The sequence below is a fragment of the Geotrypetes seraphini genome, chromosome 2 (assembly GCF_902459505.1).
Source record: "Geotrypetes seraphini chromosome 2, aGeoSer1.1, whole genome shotgun sequence".
In the NCBI taxonomy this organism is placed as follows: Eukaryota; Metazoa; Chordata; class Amphibia; order Gymnophiona; family Dermophiidae; genus Geotrypetes; species Geotrypetes seraphini.
Window position 1 is genome coordinate 255,807,638 of NC_047085.1, and position 21,487 is coordinate 255,829,124.

General features: G+C 41.4%; 1 protein-coding gene across 1 annotated transcript in view; it reads right to left on the minus strand.

The window, feature by feature from the left end:
- Positions 1–8,452, minus strand: part of KCNJ4 (potassium inwardly rectifying channel subfamily J member 4) — a 230,466-nt gene extending 222,014 nt beyond the window's left edge. The window contains exon 1 of the mRNA XM_033933606.1: positions 8,416–8,452. The gene's annotated coding sequence lies outside the window, so the exon portion shown is untranslated. The remainder of the gene's footprint in view (positions 1–8,415) is intronic.
- Positions 8,453–21,487: the final 13,035 nt, after the last annotated feature.

The window sequence follows — 21,487 nt, forward strand, 5'->3', positions numbered from 1 at the left end:
AAGGTTATTCAAACACAGGGAAAGCTCCTCCCCCATATCCATATTCAAGAGACGCACCTTAGGTTTCTTTTCAATTCTGTTCTCTATAAGGGCAATCAAAAGGTCCTTCTTTGTGGACAATCCCACACACCCCCTTCAGGGTCTCTGAGTCTGTAACCTTGGCCCTGTATACCCATTTTGGAAACATACGCATTTGGTGCAACATTTTAAAACATTTTTCCCGCCACTGACGATCTATACAAGGTCCTTTCCCCTTTCCACCTCAACCTGAAGATCCTCCTTTGAATTATCTTTGCCCAAATCCTGGGCCCAGTATTGCATCCCTAGTGAAAAGGAAAGGATTTATAACCTTTCATTAAGCCTTTATATCATCCTCCGTTACCTAAAAATTTCTCTAGTGTCACTGCCTCTGCCCCATCTCGTCTCCTCACTTCCTTTTCCCCATATTGTTATTACTTCCCTTTTGTCACCCTCAGGGCTTCAGCAAAGATGGTACAGGTCAGTACTTCATCCTCACAATTTTCTCACCTCAGCTCTGCCAACAGTAGGACAAGAAAGTTTAGTTGCAGCCAAGCAGAACCTATCCCATCACTTTCTCTGCTTTTATTTAGCTAATGCAGGTAAAAATACTGTAATTCTACTTTTAGGAGGTTCAGCTAAACCAGGGGTGGTCAAATAGATCTCATGCATATTCACTGGGGAAATCCTGAATACCTGAATGTGTTGTCTCCCTTAAGGACCAAGATTTGCTCATGCCTGAGCCGAACAATTACTTTTGTATTATCCCACCTACTGACTGCTTTTCCACCACAGCAGTAATAGCAAAGGCAGTACTGATGAGAACATTGACTTTGCCCAATTTTACCCCCGCTTCCCATTTGGCAAGGAAACTTGTGAAAGGGTAGGAGCAGACAGGGATCCAGGTACCCATGCTCACTGTGTACCTGCACAGCTGTCTTGCAGCAGCCTAGGGAAAAGACATACATGAAAAATAGGGGGAAAGAAAGAACAAAGGGGGATAGGGAAAGGAGAGAAACCAGAGGGAGGGAGAGAATAAGAGAACCCTGAAATGGAGAAGGAAGGAAAAATCCCAAAGGGTAAATGAGGAAAGTAAAGAACTTGAAAGGGGAGGAGATTAAAGAAGGGAGAAGATTAAGAACCTGAGAGCTGGAAGGAGAAGAGAAGGAACAAAGGAAAAGACTGCAGAGATGATGTACAAGATGCCAAGTCTTTAATCAAAAAACATTACTTTGAACAATAAGAGTTTGTATCCAAAATATGGTCCAATTAGGTGATGAAACGAGACCTGACACAGTCCGTGTTTTGAAAAAACACTCCTTCCTCAGGGGTCCTAAAAGGTGTTAGGATCACATTCTAGGGTACCATATGGATTACAACTGGATAAAAAGGCGATTTAGTAGACTAGTAAACGAGTCGAGTTAGCTCCTTCGTAGTGCAAAATCGAAAACAAAAGGGAGAAGAGAAGGAACTTGGGGAGAGGAAAAGGAAACAGAGAGAGGATCAGAACCTGGAAAAAAAGAGAAGAGGACAGAAACTTAAGAAGGACATGAGAGAGAGAGAAAGGGATGGAATTGAAAGGGAATATAACCTGAAGGGGTTGGTAAGGGGGACAGAGGAGGAACCTGAAACTGGAAACATGGGGAAGAACAGGAACTTGTAAACATTTATATGAAGAAAGAGGGAAATAACAGACTTGAATGAGTGATGGAAATAAAAGAAAGAATAAATAGGAGAGGACATTAGTAGTATGATAAAAAGGGAGGAGGTAAACGGAGGGCTTCAAGGGTGGGAGAACATCCAGAGCCAGTGCAAGGGAATTAGGTGCTGCAGGTAAACCTTTAGCTGTCCCCCCATCAATTATCTTTCGCACCTTGGGATCACCCTAACATTCCCCCCCCCCACACGCACACCTCAGAATGATCCTGCAAATGCACACTTGAGCATCATGTTTTTAAATATTAAACATTATTTCTAAATACTCCAATATTGCCTTTTCCATATATTTGATGCTTAGACTGCAAATTTCGGCACGACTATTGATTCTGACAGTTGGAAAATGGTTTGGATACAAGCATTTAAAACCTTAAAATCTGCCTCGCTCCTACAATCCATCTACTTTGTTTTGCACCGCGCTCACTGGACCCCACATAAGTTAGCCAAACTAAATGTAGATCAATCTGATAAATGCTGGTCCTTCAATAAAGCTCCAGGCTCACTGCCACATAGGCTCTATGATTGTGAACTACTGCAAACATACTGGACCTCGGTATGGAAAACGATATACTCTATACTAGACATTAATGATAAAGTGACTTTGAATATTTAAATAACGGGGTTATGTGAATCTGAGTCGTCACTATCAATGGATGACCATAAAGCTAAACTACTACGTATCCTTTTATACCTAGCGATTATCATCATGGAAAGAGGTTGATTCAAACATGTGGTGGAATTCAGTGTGCATGTCTTTTAAATACGAAAAGGTATTTGCGGAAAAATTAATGGTCCACTAAGAATTTTACTAAGCTATGGGAACCTGTAAGAAATAATTGTAACTATTAGTTTCCTGTGTACTCTCTCATGACATTTATATGATACAAAGCTGATTATTACTTTCACATTACCCTATTTTGGACAACTGATATATTACTGTTTATGTAGGCATTTAATTCTGTTTCTCTTGAATCATAAATATGGTAATACTATAACACATCTTACCCCTACTTGAAGCTATGTTTATTGTTTAGCTATGTTGAGCTTAGAAAATTGACTTTGCCTTGTTGATGCTTCATATTAGCTATGCTGTATTTGCTCATAGATCAGTCTTATTATACTTTAGGTTAGGATGAGGAGGTCATAGAAATATGTGGGTATTTGTTTTCCAACCCAGGTGTCCTAATCCTATACCCGATTTTATTTCTGGTTTTATTTTTTTATTATTGTAATTAAGTTACCTCCCCTCCTAATGTTCTATTGTCAATTAGCAGTGTATGTCATGTATGTGGATGTTATTATTTGATTTGATTTCTAACTGATGTAAATCGCATTGAAATTGGATTATGCGAACAAATCGAAGAAACTATTAAACTTGAAACTTATTGCTGACATAGAGTTAAACATATATGTATAAGTATTGTTTTCTTTTTCTGTATTGGAAAGGAGGGGGGATAATTAGATACTACCCTGAATAAATAGCTATTTACCTAAGTAACACCCCCTCCCCCTCCTTTTATGAAGCTGGGTTAAGCTTTTTTATTGCCGACCGCAGTAGTAATAGCTCCGACACTCATAGGAATTCTATGAGCATCAGAACTAATGCCACCATGGCCAACGATAAAAAAGCCTAAAGTGGCATTGTAAAAAGGGGGATAAATTAGCTATTTGAAAACTGCCCAGCCTCTCTGCAAGTAGAAGCAGACACTGTGGCTTCATTGAGTTTGTGTGGCTGTCAGAACCTAATGCTTTGCTTTGGCAACTGCTCTTTGGTGCCCCAGATGATCACAGTACCCACCACCACCTCTCGCCTCCCCCCCCCCCCTATTTTGATTCCTAGTTACCTCTAGAATACCTTGGCCCTTTCTACCTGCCCCTTCTTGTTCCATGGAGCTCTCTGGCCACAGAAAGCCGATGGAGAGTTTAGGCAAGGGAAAGGCATCCATGAGAATGGGCTTTTCTCTGCACTACTGCTATTATCTTACTGCAGAATCTTAGAATGGTAACAGGGCTCCATGTAGAGAATGACACGGTTCCAAAATAGAGGTATAAATAATATGCAAAACGGTAGACAAATAGAAGCCGAGGAGCAGATCCCAGATGAACAAATTGTAAACTTTATTGAGTCCAAAATACCTGACACGGGCCAGGAAACCGTCCCGTGTCTTTCTTTAGTGTCTACTTCAACCTCAGTCCTTCTACACCAGTGGTCTCAAACTCAAACCTTTTACAGGGCCACATTTTGGATTTGTCAGTACTTGGAGGGCCTCAGAAAAAATAGTTAATGTCTTATTAAAGAAATGACAATTTTGAATGAGGTAAAACTCTTTATAGTTTATAAAACTTTGCTTTTGGCTAAGTCTTAATAATAATATTGTAATTTATAGCTAATGCACGCACTGAATGGGACGTGACTCGTCAAATGTCAAGAATTGTGCTCCCCAATCACAATCCACAGCGAATACTATTTTGTCTTTTTGAGTAACCCTCTTTTTTGAGGGAGGTGGGGGGAACCCTCCCCCCCCACACACACACACACACACTACACTTAAAATCTTCATGTGGTATCTAGTGTTAGGGTAATGTTTACATTATGATTATGGGAACCCTTTACATAAGTGGATATCTGGAAGACCCTGATTTGCTCAGACTCCTCAGGCTCCGTCCTTTGGCGCCTTAAGCCCCTCCCAAGGGATGAGGCCTGCGGAGTCTGAGCAAATCAGGGCCTTCCAGATATCCACTTATGGAAGATTCAGATTGGTGTGCGCATTTCACAGGGCGCAATTGTCATACACGCACTTGTCCATGCACACAATTGTCAGGGCGCATTTGTCGGGGCGCAGTTGTGTGCGCATTTGTCGGTGTACCGAGAGCCCGTATTTACAGGACTTTATCAGATAAGTCTCCTCATGTGCACCCAGTGGCGCAGCGACAGTAAGTGGCACCCCTCTCCCACCCTCTTCTCCAGTCCCTCCCCCGCTCCTTCCTGACCCCCCCTGAAGCTCGTGCGTGCCCCCCTTTCCTTCCCCTATACCTTTTAATTTTCCAGATGAGAGCAACAGCACAAATTTGCTGCCCGCAGTGTGCCAGTTATCCCAGAAATGACATCAGAGATAGCGTGACACCGAAGTGGGCAGCAAGTTCATAATGCTGCTCATGAGGGAAAAATGAAAGAGGTACGAGGGAAGGGAAGGGGCTCACACGCGCAGCAGAGGGTGTTAGGAAGGAGGGGGTGGAATGAGGCATGTGCCCTTTACAAAGACCATGCCCAGGACAGACCCCCTCCCCCCACCACACACACCCTTATTACTCCAGTGTATGCATCCTTAACCTGGTAATGAGTGTGTCTGCTATTCTGCAAGGTTTATGATGAAAAAGGTTAGAGATTTTTTTTATGCCTATAACTGACTTTATCGCTTTTTCAAGGGTCCTCCTACAACTGACACCGGCAGTTGCAGGAGGACCCTTGAAAAAGCGATATGCGAAACATGTTGGGTCCAACCCTCCCGAACCGAGTTTAAAAAGAAGTTACTCTTGAAGAATTCCACTAAGATAAGTTGATTGTTGAAATAGGTGAAAGTGGACATTATTTATTCAGTTAGAAATTATTTATTTATTTAAAATAAGCTTAAGAAAAACATTGAAAATAGAGAATGAAGCACTGAATACTTTAAAAGTTGAATAAGCAATAGAAGAGGTATAATGCAAGAAATAGTAAAAAAATAAAAATAAAAATTACAAAATTTACATTGAGCCAGTGACGATTTTATGGCTGACTTTGTGGCAGCACTGCATTTATTGTGATTATGACATCCACTTTATTCTGAGACTTTTTTCTTCATACTGCTGTAGCCGCAGCATTGGTTGTTATATGTTCACTCTCCTTTGTCAACAGTATTTCATCAAGTTATATTGTCAACCTGTTGGGACCCTAAATTTTTGTGATTGAATATTGGTCTATGGCCATTAATTCGGAAAATCGGCCATTTTCTGGCTGCACTAAAAATTGCCTTAACGTACTGGAAAGACCCACCTAAGAGTGCACTAAAGCCACTTTTTAGTGCAGCTTAGTAAAAGGAATTAATAATTTGATTTGGGGGGGATATGAAATACAGCCGAAATCTGGCCCTCGTGAATCTGCAAATGAATCTGTCCTCAAGTAAAGTCTCTCACGGGGTTGACTGTGAATGAGCCAGTTCCTAAACAGAACATGATGGGCAAGGTTGGAATATGACAGCTTGGAGGTATGGGTACAATTTCAGAAAACCACCTGAGGAGAGACAAGCAGCCATTTTTTGGGATAATCGTTAAATTCATAAGCTAGTTACATCCGAAAGCCTTTCCACAGACATATGCCTATCAAAACATACCCAAAGCCAGCTCCTCTACCATCTGCTGTTTAAAAGCCTACTTCTTAGATGGGTTCTTCTTGCTAAAATTGTAATGCAGTTTTAGCAACAATCCCTCTGAACTTTTCTGTCTAATAATGACTGAAAGCTCCAATTCACACCTTCCTTTTCAATGCTACATATGATGCTTATGATTTACTAAAGATCTCAATGAAAAAATTCAGCCATCCAAGACTAGGTCCTCATCCCTGCCTCTGAACAGTGCTTCTGGCCAAACCTTCCAGAAATATTCATAACTAGCTGATGCCCCGGCGTTGCACGGGTATTTAATTATAGCAATAGCACTGTAAATGGATTCAAATAAAGATACTTTATAGTGGTGAATGAAATTAATTTTTAACAGCTTTATAAAAAGTACTATATTCAAATTATAATGTGTTCAGAATGGAACCTGTGTTCCTAGTTCAGCATATGTGAGTACTCATGTAATGTAATAACATTATGAACTGGGGTGCATGAAGGAAACAGTTACAAACACAGTTAGAACATACAAACTCTATATGTATGGTGTCCGTGGTAGAATAGAAACGATGTCCCTAGTGGTTATAGTGTCATAGAAAGTGTTTTATAGTTGGAATTACTGTGAGAATGGCAGCTTTTTACATCCTTTCCATTGACATGAATGGGTGAAATCTGATTTTCTGTTTGTAGCTCTGCCCACGTGTGCAGGTGGGCCGCGAGACCCCCAGAACATATCACCCCAGGTAGTGAGGGATCTGCATACCAAGTTTCGTTCAAATCGGTCAAGCCGTTTTTGCGTGATCGCGGCACATACACACACACACATACACACACACATACATACCTCCGATTTTATATATATAGATAACTATTTTCTGAAAATATGCATTAAAAGTTATTTTACCCCTCCCCCCTCTTTTATGAAGCTGTGTTAGGCTTTTTTTTTATCACCGGCTGCAGCGGTATTAGCTCCGATGCTCATAGGAATTCTATGAAAGTCGGAGCTAATACCGCCACGGCCGGCGATAGAAAAACCTCATGCAGTTTTGTAAAAGAGAAGGGGGGGATAGTTTTTTGTTCGCAATTGAATTCACTTCAAAAAGTGATACCTTTTTGTCTTCACAGTTTTTGCAGAGGGGTGGCCTAGAGAGGAAAAGACCAACAACCCTGCACCAATCCCTGTCCCAATAACCTAAGTAGGTGAAAGGTCGGATACGGATTCAATCTGGAATTTTCTAAAGTGTTGTTTGTCCAGCAGCGTAAAGAAATGTGGCACTGATGTACTGCAGAATTACAGAGAAAAGCTCTAACATGAGACACACTGATTTCATCTTTCATAGGCATAAAATTACTTACAACATCCAAGCTGTAATTACTCAACTTGAGCTCAAATTTGGACAGGTGAATAATTAAATCTTTAAACCCAGATCACAGTCTGAAGAGAAGACGAGGAACGGGTTACTATCATGGAGTGAAAGAGGACTAGGCTACCTTTCTCACTATACTTGGATCCTACACAGGTCGCAAGTGACTGAAAATCATTTTCACTTAAGTCATATGGTGGCCTGTGTGAAATAAGTTTGGTGGCATAAGTCCAGTTGTTAGACAGGTGTTGACATTTAAGAAAACACACACTCACACTATCACAATTGACACCCCCTGGCACCCAGCTTCAACAGAAAGGATGACAAATGGACACGGAGGCACGATTCCTTTCTCATGCTCCCTGTAGTGCACAGTTGGGGGTACACTGATTTTGAGGCAACATGTAGAGGAAGTTTGCCCATTCTTGTACAAGCTGTACTAGCTCTCTGAATGAAGAGAAAAAAAGGACTCCTTTTACAAAGGCACGCTAGCGGTTTAACTTTGCGTAATAGCGTGTGCTAAACCGTCGGACACGCTAGCCGCCACCGCCTCCTTTTAAGCAGGCGGTAGTTTTTGGCCAGCGCGGGGGTTAGCGTGTGATGAAAAGTCACGCGCGTTATCCCCGCTAGCGCGCCTTTTGTAAAAGGAGCCCAAAGTCTTCGGGGGGGAGGAGTCATCCTGACCCCCTTTCAACAACATTGTATTTAACTGAACATAAGGACTTTTCCACCTCCTTCTGTCTCCCACCAAATGAACTCTTTATTCTATAGAGGGTGAGCAAGATTCTAGATTTTGCCTGTTTGTGCTTCGTTTATACTCCCCCCCAAATAATATATGAGATAAACTAACTGATCCATGCTAGGTTGAGGATCATCTCATAAAGAGTGTCTATACAGAAGTGATTTGCCTTTTATTGACAGCAAACGAAAAGAAAATAAGGACTTACCTGGATTCGATGGGCAATAATGTCCTTGTCCTCTTCGGTTATTTCTGGAACTTGGAGAATCCGCTTTGGAAGTAAGAAGGGACGTTTGCAAATTCCTGTGAGGATGTGGTCAGTTAAGGCGAGGAGAACAGTTTGTCTTCTCTCACCTCTGGTGCTTGTTTCCTCTTTCCCTGGGGTTCCTCTCTCTCTCTCTCTCTCTCTTAGTTTCTGTTGTCTCTCATTTCTTCTTTTATTTTTGCTTTTTTCCCAAACATGTATTTAGTTTCAGAATAAAAATGTGTAATTCTGTCTTCTGCTAACTTTCATTCCCTTCTCTTGTCACCTCCTGAGCTTTTCTCTAGATTTCAATCTTCTCAGCATTTTCAAATTCTTTTCTTGTGGTTTTGGGTTATATTTACTCTCACTTCAGTGCGGCAGCCTCTTGAACAATGCTGTTCTCCATGTTTCTTTCACTATCTATTCCTCCATCACCTTTCCTTTTCTCTATTTTCCTTTTTTTTTCTCTCTGTCCTTTCTCTCTCTCTCGTCTTTCTCCTATCTCTCTCCACTCTATATTTCCCCTTTCTGCTTTCTTCTCTTTTGTTCTATACTTTCCCTTTCTTTATCTCCCCCTTCTCACACTTGATTTCTTGCTGCTTTCATTCTACATTTTTCTTCCTGTTTTCCCCCCTCTTTCTTCAGTCCCCCGTCTCTCTTTTTGCTTCTTTCTTTTCTGTTTCTCCCTGCAATCGGTGTGCAGCATGTAACTAAGAAGTCGCTGGCTCTGTGCTGGAATCCAGCTGATCTAACTCGTCTTCACATGTGATCTCACAACCACACACACACACACAAAGTGCAGCTGTCACCAGGGAGAGGGCACAATAGGGACACTTATACTCAAGACATACAACACGACAGCTACACAAACCCTGCCAATCTCTTCAGCTTTATCCTTCTCTTCAGATCGCATCCCATCTCCTCTTCCTTTGCCTGGGAGAACTAATTTTAGACTGATCTGTTGAAGAACGATAATAATAGTAATAATCTAGATTTACATACATACATGAGGATATTTAAAAAAAAAAAAAAAAATGCATGCAGGCACCTCTGGCTTTACACCTACATACATGTGCGATGGTGAACAGCACTGTGTGTCTCCTACAACTGACTGTAAGATGCAGCAAGATGCTTTTTCTGCTGAATGATACCAGAGAAATACAATAACATTGGGATTGTGTTATATGGTTTACATTTATAGTATATAGCTAGGCATAAAAGAAGTCCCCTGTACATCTGGCAGGTAACCTCATCTGTAAAACCAGAATCTAGCCAATGAAAACAGAAATTGGATTTACTGGAGGTTAGGCTCCTCCTTCCAAGCATCAAACCTTTGCCAATAATACTGTACCCCCAAACAATTGTGCCTACCAGACCCAGAAATTCAGTATGGAAAAATAGAAATAGTTGCCTGTACTCTTAACTGGTTGCCGCTTCTCTTAAGGCACAGTGTAGCAATACCTCTAAGCTGCAGGTTGTTTACAAGTAGGAATTTCCCCCTCCCCCCCAAAAAAAAATGTTTTGCTTTTTTATGTAAGAGCCCTTTTATATATTTTACTAAAGGGGAAACACTTTTTTTAACACATTGTGATATATTCCTGTTCATCCCGTTGGATGTGCAGAATGTGGCTTCTGCCAGGAGAAAGGATTCAGAGCAGAGAATGACACGGGGACAAATTTGTCCTCGTAGGAATTCATTTTCCTGTCCCATCCCCGCAAGTTTGTTTTTCCCTGTCCCTGCCCCATTCTTGCAAGATCTATCCTCATCTGCACAAGCCTCCAACACTTTAAAATCAAAAGTGTCCGAGGCTTGTGCAGTTAAGGCAGAGCTTACAGGAATTGGACAGGGACAGCGACATAACTCACGAGGAAGGGACGGGAAAATTGAGTTCATACGGGGACAAATTTGTCCCCATGTCATTCTCTAATTCAGAGATCCTTGAGTCTGGATAGTTATGTCTCCCTTAATAGAAGCAGAGAAAGTCTGCCCAGAAGAGTGGAGAGAAAGTTTATTCCTGTACCAGAGTGTCTAATGGATTCTTGGTGTTCCTTTGGACTGAGTTCCACAAAGTCATCCATTCATTTCAGGTCCTCTAAGAACCCATTATATATGGGAAGGTGAATCCCCAGGAACCCAGTAATACTCACTTATCAAGAGAGCAATGAACCAAGGGAATTCTAGTGGCATGTAGAGAGCAGGTCTGTACCGAATATGATGGGAGTCAATGGAAATTATGTGGGGGGGGGAAAAGGGGGGAATTTTTTTTTTCTTAAGTAATGCCTGTTAAATAAAGAAACAGAAGAAGAACAATCTACTCTGAATATTCATCTACTATCCTCCAGTAAAAGGGATAAGTCTTTGGGACCATTAATTCTGTGTGTTGCATTTTTTAATGAAATAAGATGGGTGACTATTCCTCTCAATGGAAGACTATTTTATTTGGCAATGGATAGAATCCCCTGCGCCTGTCTCATGTTAAAGAGTGAACCAGGGCTACATCATAAATTAAGAGCACATAGAGCAGAGTCTGGTGAGCAAAATTATTTTCGGTTTCTAGAGAATGATGCTTTTTATGCATGACTCAGTCAGTGTCTTTGGACTAGACTTGTCAGTCAGCTTTTTGACACTGAATACACTTCTTTTAACTTGATTTTTTTTCTTCTTCTTGCCACTGTGTGTTAATTTTCCCTAGTCTGTTTTCTCCGAAAGCAGCAAAGAGTTTTCAGAGAAGTGTAACGCCTTTTGGGAGGTGGGATCTTCTCTTTTTTTCTCTCTCTCTTTCGTCTGCCTGCGCTTTAAACTAGAGAAGTGCAAACTTCTTTGGAACAGATCCATCAAACAATTTGATAACTGGAAAAATCCTGATGTTTTCTCAACATGTCCATCCATCCATTCTGAGGGAAGATTTGTATTGCCCTTTATGGAACCTGCTTTGGGGAGTTTTCAGGTTACCCCGAGGGAAGTTTACAGATGCCCATCTGATTCTTTTGGAAGACCTTCAGTTTTCTCCCATATTTACTAGGGGAAATTTTGGCAGATATGAAGTCTGACTGTATACTGTTTTTACATTTCAAACCAATAATCTGTGTAGCAAAGGAACCACATTGATCCAGTTGATTAAAAATTTTTGATCACTTAAAGTGGGTGTGATAAGTTTGTAGTTTCTTTTCCACCTGTTGTACCATTGCCTGTGATGCAACCTGATTGGTGAAACATAGTCATGTTGGGCATTGGTTTTTAATTGATGCTAGTGTTGTAGAAACATTAATAAATATTTGATTGACTTCTCATCTGGTCTCTTATCTCATAAGTTTAAGTTTTATTTAAATTGTGATACAAACGCTTATTTAAAAATTTTCTTGCGGTGTACAATATTAAAAGAAGGGGACATAAAAACATAAGAACATGCCTCTGCTGGGTCAGACCAGAGGTCCATCGTGCCCAGCAGTCCGCTCACGCGGCGGCCCATCAGGTCCAGCACCTGTATAGTAATCCTCTATCTATACCCTTCTATCCCCTTTTCCTTCAGGAAATTATCTAATCCCTTCTTGAACCCCAAAACCGTACTCTGTCCTATCACACCCTCTGGAAGCGCATTCCAGGTATCCACCACCCTTTGGGTGAAAAACTTCCTAGCATTGGTTCTGAATCTGTCCCCTTTTAATTTTTCCGAATGCCCTCTCGTTCTTGTAGTTTTTGAAAGTTTGAAGAATCTGTCCCTCTCCACTTTCTCTATGCCCTTCATGATCTTGTAAGTCTCTATCATGTCTCCTCTAAGTCTCCTCTTTTCAAATGGAAAAGAGCCCCAGTTTCTCTAATCTTTCAGCATAAGAAAGGTTTTCCATACCTTTTATCAATTGTGTCGCTCTTTTCTGGACCCTCTCGAGTATCTTAAGGTATGGCGACCAATATTGGACGCAGTACTCCAGATGCGGGCGCACCATCGCCCGATACAACATAGACACATTCAAATCAAAGTCACACGTAGACATGACAGATTTGACAAACTCGTAAACATGAGGTAAACTGGGGGAAGAACTACAAAATGTATGGTAGAGAATGACACAGGGAAAAAATTTATCCACCGTTCCCGCCCCATCCCTGTGAGCTTAGTCCCCGTCCCCGCCCTGCAAACTATCAGATCCCATCCGCACAAGCCTCAAATAGTTATGATCTTATACTGAACTTATTTTATTAAAGTATAAAAAGAGACAATATTTTGTATAATTGTCATTTTATAAACACAAATAAAACAGAGCAAGGATCAACAAAACTCTTGTCTCCCCTCCCTTTCACAAACATACCCTCCACTATTGTGAAAACTGAACAAACCAAATTACTATAGAATGCTACACAAAAAAATCAAGCTAACAGAATACTTCAGTCACACATGGCAAGAATAGTGTTAGGGGAGAGCAACTGCTCCCTGGTCAGAGAGAGAGAGAGAGAGAGCCCTAAGCCAGCTGGAAGCTAAAGAAGCACAGCCTGGGCTTTGTGGTCCCCAGTTATGTCTAATACCAGCTCTAGCAGGATACATATTTCAAATCTGAAATATTCTAATCACAAAACATAAAATAAATTAATTTTTTTCTACTTTTTGTTGTCTGGTAAGTTTATTCTTCAAATAGGCATAAGAGGAGCTAGGGAGGAGATGCCGAGTCTGACACGGGCACAATTTTTTTTAACACAGGAGCAAGACTTTTCACCACTCCCACGGGGAGTGGAAAATCAGGGGCGGGAAACTGCGAGGTGACACCAGGAAGTTCTTTTTTACTGAAAGGGTAGTTGATCGCTGGAATAGTCTTCCACTTCAGGTGATTGAGGCCAGCTGCGTGCCTGATTTTAAGGCCAAATGGGATCGACACGTGGGATCTATTCACAAGGTAAAGGTAGGGGAGGGTCATTAGGGTGGGCAGACTGGATGGGCCGTGGCCCTTATCTGCCGTCTATTTCTATGTTTCTATGTAAGGTCTTGTCCCCGTTCCCGCAGGGTGGTGAAAGGTCTTGTCCCCATTCCTGCAGTAAACCAGTTGCAAATGTCTCCATTCCTGCAGATTTACTGCAGTGACCACAGTTTACCGCGGTAAACGGTCCCCGTGTCATTCTCTAATGTATGGGACAGCAAACAATTATGATTAGAATAAAAAGGAAGGGATAAGGAAAGGAATGGGAAAAATAAAGCTAAAAGGTTACCAAGAAGAGGTAAGAGAATGCATCTAGAGCTAGTCAGTAATTAATCCATTAGATATCAAAGGCGTCCCGGAAGAGAAAGCCCTTTAGGGAACATTTAAATCTGTCTAATATAGTTTCTTCCCTGAGGTAAGATGAGTCATGCTGAGTTAGGCTAAGGTCCATCGAACCCGGCATCCTGTTTCTGACAGGGGCCAATATGGGCTACAAGCACCTAGCAGAGCCCCAAAGAGTAGATGAAATCTCTCATTGCCATGTTTCTTTCCTTCCTCTTAGCAAGGCATAGCTGAATGTTATTTACACTATCCATAATGCTTACATCCATGATGACACTTTCAAGGGGACTGGACTTTATTTCCCAGTGAGTTGTGATGAAGTACAATAGTGTAGACTACAGACAAAATTGGCCAGCATATGCTTGGAATCTTGCAGAGGAAGCATCTCCAGCTCCTTGGCAGGGAAGGAGTCTTGATTATCATAGAACAGTGACATACGGTGGTCAGATTGAGGACCCATGATATCTGGTTCTGGGGTGAGCTACAGTGTGTGGACCCTGGGCAAGAAACGCCACTGGGATGGCTGAGCAGAGGTGGGAGGAGACAATAAAATAGTAGAAACAAATCCCTGAATAGTTGTAAATAAAGGCTCATCATGCTGTAGTAGTGGTTCCCAACCTTGTCCTGGAGGACCCCCAGGCGAGTCAGGTTTTCAGGATAGCCCTAATGAATATGCATGAGAGAGATCTGCATATAATGGAGGTGCCAGGCATGCAAACCTGCTCCATGCATATTCATTAGGGCTATCCTGAAAACCTGACTGGCCTGGGGGTCCTCCAGGACAGGGTTGGGAACCACTGTGCTATAGGCTAGTAGAGTTCCATTTCAGTTGAGCAGGAGGAAGCTTCAGCATGATACAGGGGAATCTTCCAGTAGTGCACCTAACCACAGAGTTAACACATGTAACCCCACAGGCCCCTGGATTCTACACAGGTTGCCCAAATTTGGCACCCAAATTTGGATGTGGAGTCCAGATGAGCAAGCAAAGTAATCAGTTAGTTGGGTGGTAGCCGTGAGCAACGTCTTCCAATTGCTACTCGCATTGACCTTGGCTCTCTTCTGTCACTTCCTGGTCACGGGACCAGGATGTGACTTCAGAAGGCAGCTGAGGCCAGCGTGAGCAGCAGGTGGAAGATGTTGCTTGTGCCAACAAACATTTCAAAAGGTATGCGGGGGGCAAGAAAGAGTAGGAGATGCCAGGCACCAACCTTCCTCACTGCAGCACTGGCACCTAAATTTGAGCCCCATTTACTGAATCTGGCTCAAAATGGTATAATTAGGTCTTACCTGATAATCTTCTTTCCCTTAGTCATAGCAGACGAATGGGTTATGTCCATCTACCAGCAGGCATAGATAGAAGGCACTAAATTGCATGTGAGATATAGGATGGTGTGCTCCCTGGCTCTTCAGTATTACTCATAACAAAGCAGGAGGGAAAAAAAGATATTCTGGCATCAAATGAAAGAATTATTGAACAAAGTAAAGGGAACAGAAACCCCATGTAAAATCCAACAAAGAGAGAACAAGTGGGGAGTGGGATAGAACACGTCAACCTTGAGACAAACAATCTTTTATTTCTATAAATTCAAAAATAAATTCAGAAACACCTGAATAAAAACACATGTATAAAAAGTCCTATGAACGTGATGTCCATATATTGAATGGATCCAGCTGATGACCCAACACGTTCATAGGACTTTTTATACATGTGTTTTTATTCATGTGTTTCTGAATTTATTTTTGAATTTATAGAAATAAAAGATTGTTTGTCTCAAGGTTGATGTGTTCTATTCCACTCCCCACTTGTTATCTCTTTATCAAATGAAACAAACCGTACTCCCTCCTCTATGAGAGCCATCACCTCAAAGTGAAAGCGACAAGAAAATGATCATGCCAGAACACATCACTGGAACAATCCTATGTGATTCCTGTTATTGCGACAAAAATGCAAACAATAAACAGGAGAAAAGGAATTGCAGCACCGCAGTACCCAGGGTGGGACCCTGGATTCATCTGCTGTGACTAAGGGAAAGAAAATTATCAGGTAAGACCTAATTTTACCATCCCTGTCACCAAAAGTAGACAAATCCAGATGAATGGGATGTGGAAAAGCAATCCTCAACTTAGGTGAGATGACAACACTGTTACCGAGGGAACTGGCACACCAATTTGAGGTTGAGGGGTGGTAGATTCAAGAGCAATATTAGGAAATTCTACTTTACGGAGAGGGTGGTGGATGCCTGGAATGTGCTCCTGAGAGAGAGGTTGTGGAGAGGAAACAGTGACTGAGTTCAAAGAAGAGTGGGATGAACACAGAGGATCTAGAATCAGAAAATAATATTAAATATTGAACTAAAGCTTAATATTCTTGAGAGAATTGTTGTTCCAACCTGCTTAGTTTAATTAGGTTCTTATCCCCACTTAACGCTATCTTTATTTTCTTAGAAATGGTTGATTGAGAACTCAGCGTATGTAGCTTTCTCCCCTCTTATCGAGGTCTAATTATTTAATCCAGTATACTTAGAATTGTAATTTTCCTATTGTATTTTTGTTCTGCCTTCTTTTTTCATCTAAATTTACCTTTTTTTTTATTATCTTGTTAAGTATTGTGGAGACTGGTATTGGAATATTTCTTTAATTGACTTTTTATTATGCCAAATTTTAAAATTAAATAAAGAATTAAAAAAAAAAAAAAATTTAAATTGAATCAGGTTGGGCAGACTTTTAAACCTGTGTCAATCTACTGGTTTCACTGCCTTTGCATACGCTGATGACATCCAATTATTGCACCCTATTGACCCGGGAAACTCAGACGAAATCCAGATAATCAATATTAAACTAGACTCAATTAAAAAATGGCTTAACACCAACAACCTAGCCTTAAACATCAAAAAAACAAAAACAATGCTATTGTCTTGGAAGAAGGACATTACATTGAACACCACCTTTATCCTAGACAATATTCCCTTAGACATCGTTTCCTCACTAAAAATCTTAGGGATTACCATGGACGACAAGCTTTCATTTCATGAAAACATAGGGAATACAATTAAATCCTGCTTTTTTAAATTACGTATGATACGTTCTATATCCAAGTTCCTTACACCTAAGTCTATTAATATATTGATTCACTCGTTGATCATTTCCAAAATCGACTACTGTAATTCCCTTTTTTTTAACATACTGCAAAAAGAAAAAAGGAGGCTACAAGTTATCCAAAATACTGCAATCAAACTAATCTATAACGCCAAAAATTTGACCACGTCACCCCTCTAATGATAGATTCTCATTGGCTTCCTATAAGCCATCGAATCTCATTCAAAATATTACTTCTAGTTTTCAAATCTATAACCTATAATGAACCACAATTCATTACTAGAATGCTTACTCCATACGACGCTTCACGGACTCTCCGGTCAGCTTCAAACAATCTACTAACAGTTCCATCCTTGAAAATAATTGGAACCAGAAGACAAGACATGTTTTCAATTATTGCCCCCCTTCTGTGGAACTCAGTACATAAGAGATGAAAAGGATCTCACTTCTTTAAAAAAAAAACCTTAAAAACCTATCTTTTTAAGGATGCGTTTAACCTATGACCCTCAGATTTAGAATCCTTTGTTACCTGGCTTAACATCTTATAATTCTTTTTACCCCTCCTCGTGTTAACTTTCCTTCAATGTATTTCTTCTTCTACAAAGATATTGTAACTTTTCCCTCCAATCCCCACGACTCATGTATGTTTACCCAGTAAGTTTTAATTTAAAGTCATTGTATTTGTCTCCCAACTTTATTCGAATTGTACATCGCTTAGGTATTTAATAAGCGATTTATCAAGCACTAATAAAACTTGAAAACTTGAAACTTGAACATTCGGGTCTTTATCTGCTGTCATCTACTATGTTACTATGTCTCCCCACGCTGCCACATCCACTTTATAATGCATGGTAAATGTGTGCAAGGAAGAACAGGTAGCTGTTTGACAAATTTTATCCAAAGAAAATGCGTGAGACTCAGCTCAGGAAGTCACTAAGACCCTGGTGGAATGAGTCTGCAACGCAACTGGAGTTCATTTGCCCACCAACACATATGCAGATGAAATAGCCTCCCTAATCCAGCGAGCAATAGAGGCCTTCAAGGCCAGTGCACCTCAAGAAGGTACCCCGAAAAGCATGAAAAGGTGATCTGAATGACAAAACTTGTTTGTGACAGGCAAGTACCTTCGCAAAGCCCTGTGAACTTCCAAAAGCCAAACCTGACCAAAGTCTTCTGGATAATCTTCTTTGCAAAATGACAGAAGAAACAAAGGCTGATTCATACGACAGGCAGACACTACCTGAAAAGGATTTAGGTCCCAATTCCTGCCCCATACTTTCTCTGTCTCTGTCATTTGGAAGTCAGGTACCTGGGGACATATCTTAAAGACCAGAAGTCATCTTCCAAAACATGTCCGCTTTAATATCAGCTTCACATTCTTTTATATGAATCAGGTTTGTCAGCATGTGTCAGCATGTGACGTAAACACAAACCATATATGGACACAGGTCACATGAAACTTTAAAGACATCAGCATTTTTTCTATCTGGAGACTGAAGTCCACAGAGGGTCAGAAAAAGCCTTAACCAGCAGAGCTTCTAATCTAAATCTGTCTGTAAATACGGCTTAACAAAACAATTGAATTCACTTCACAACATCTCTGTTTAAACATACATGTCCTTGTAGTCTCTTCAAAGAAGGAAAGACAAACAGGGCCTGGTTTTCTTACAGCTTGAAAACATGGCCTAAGGACTTTATACGTGTCCCTTCACTACCTTAGGCAAAAAGGAAGGCACAATGTGAATTGTGACCCCAGCTCTGAAAAATGGAGGACGGAGTCCCTACAAGAGAGCCCGCAGCTCAGAAACATACCTTACAGACGCACTTGCTATAAGAACACCACCTTCAAAGTAAGATCTTTCGAGGTAGCCCTGTGAAAAGGCTCAAATGGAGACTTCTGAAGAACACAAAGTTAAGGATCCATTCTGGGCACAGTACAGGCACTGGAGATCATAATTGACTGACATCCCTGAGAAAACATACATCTGGGTGCGCAGCTAGAGTACAATTCTGTAAGAGACCCCGAAAACAAGTCAGGGTCACCATCTGCGTGCTGAGTACCAAACCCTTGGAATAACTTTTCTGGCAACAGGCCAAAATATGCAGAAGTGAGGAGCTTAAAGGAGAAAGTGTATGCTGGCAGAATTCAAAAGTCCTCCAGTTTCTAGCGTACGCCATAGAGCACTTCTGGGTCTGCAAAAGAGTAGCCTTGACCGTGTCTGAATAGCTTTTCCTCCTCAACTGCAACCTTTCAAAAGGTTCCTTGCCTCAGCTGAAAAATCGAGGAACCTTTGTGTTGCAGCGCGATACCATCAGATCCATAGCTGGAACTCCTCGTTTCCGTGTGGCACAGTAAAACGCCGCCTGGAACAGTACCCACTCCACCGAGTCCAAGGCAATCCACTTGAGGAAATCTACCCAAACATTCAAGGTCCCCAAAATGTGAGCAGCTGATAGAAGCATCAGGTGCTTTTCTGCCCCCTGAAACAATAGGTGGGCCTTCTCTGCCATCTGGATACTGCACATACCCCCTGCTAGTTGATAAAGGCTACTGCTGTCACATTGTCTGAAAGAATCCGGACTGGTTGCCCCTCAACCAGTGCCAGAGAGCCACCAGAGTGTTGTGCACTGCCCTCAGTTCCAGGTGGCTGATGGGCCGAGACTCCAACCTGGTCCAGACTCCCTGGGCATTGTGGTGCAAACAGTGAGAGGCCCAACCCAACAGGCTGGCTTCCATAACCACCACAACCTATTGCAGAGACACCAGAAACAACCCCTGACAGAGGTTATCTGGGGCAGCCACCAAGTCATGCTCTCCCTGGCCGAAGTGGTCCAATAAAGGCGCAGGAAATAAATCGTGAGAAACCGGGGATCATTGACTTAACACGGAGCTCTGCAGGTGTCACCTGTGAGCCTGGGCCAAGGGAACTACCCCCAACATTGCAGCCATGGACCCCAGAACCTGAATATAGTCCCAGATGTGGAACTTTGGATCCTTCCTCAATTTGAGGACTTGAGAGAGAAGCTTGATTCTGTGGGGCTCTGGCAAGAAAACTTTCCACTTATCTTTGTTGAACAGGGCCCCCAGATATTCCAGGGTCTGCGAAGGCTCCAGATGGCTCTTGGGAACATTGACCACCCAACCCAAGGACTGAGTAGATATGACTGGATCCTTATCCTCTCCTTTTGGAGGAAAACTGTCACAACTACTATCACCTTGGAGAAAGTCCAAGGAGCCATCACTAAACCAAAGGGCATGGCTTAAAACTTAAAGTGTTGCCCCAGAACCACGAAGCACAGAAACTGCTGATGAGGCACCCATATGGGAATATGCAAATAAGCCTCCTTCAAGTCCAGCGATGTCAGGAACTCTTCAGGCTGTGGTATAAAAGAAGAATATCGTCTGTGTAGATATGGAAAGATATAATAGCAAGTTCTTGAATAAGTACCACTAGCAGAGTAAGAAAGAATTTGATAATAATAATAATAATAATTTTATTTCTTATATACCGCTATACCCTAAGTTCGAAGCGTTTTACAGTGAAAGTCGTGTCTGGAGAGAGTACAGTGTTAACAGTAGGATACAGGATAATACAAAGTGAGTAGGTACTGGGGTGTTTACAATAAGGTACAAGATGCTAACAAGAGAACAGTTACAGGATGTTTACGATACGATACAGGATGATACAAAGTGAGCAGGGTAATATGGGTAAGAGATTTGTTTCAGTTTCTCTGGCTCATCAGTATTGAATACCATTTCTGGCACCATCTCCCACACATCTTCCTTGGTGAAGACCGAAACAAAGAATTTATTTAATCTCTCCACTCTGGCCTTGTCATCCCTGAGAGCACCTTTTATCCCTCAGTCATCTAGCAGTCCCATTGATTCTTTTCCTGGCTTCTTGCTTTTAATATACTGTACCTAAAAAAGTTTTTGCTGTGTGTTTTTTCTTCTTGTGCAATCTTCCTTTCAAAGTCTCTCTTTGCCTTCCTTATTAGCACCTTGTATTTGACTTGCCATTCCTTGTGCTGTTTACAATTATTTTCAGTCAGATCCTTCTTCCACTTTCTGAAGGATTCTCTTATAGCTCTAATAGCTTCCTTCATCTCACTCATTAACCACACCAGCTGTCGTTTGGTCTTCCTTCCTCCTTTTTTAATACATGGAATATATCTAGTCTGGGCTTCCAGGATGGTATTTTTTAATTACATCCACACCTGATGTAAATTTGTGACCTTTGCAGCTGCTACTGTATTCTGTTTCTTTTTTTAGTATTCTCCTCATTTTATCATAGACTCCTTTTTGTATTGGATTTTTTGTGTGGACTTATTCCAGGGATTATATCAAATCTGATCATGTTATAATCACTTATCAAGCAGCCCCAGCACCATTACTTCCCACACCAATTCATGCATTCCACTAAGAACTAGGTCTAGAATTGCTTTGCCTCTTGTTGGTTCCTGAAACAGCTGCTCCATAAAGCAGTCTTTGATTTCATCAAATAATTTTAACTACCTAGCATGCCCTGATCTTACATTTACACAAAGTCAATATTGGGGTAGCTGAAATCACCCGTTATTGTTGTGTTACCCAGTTTGTTAGCCTCCCTAATTTCCGATAACATTTCAGCATTTGTCCGTTCATCCTGCTCAGGTGAACGGTAGTACACTGTTATCACTATCCCTTTCCCCT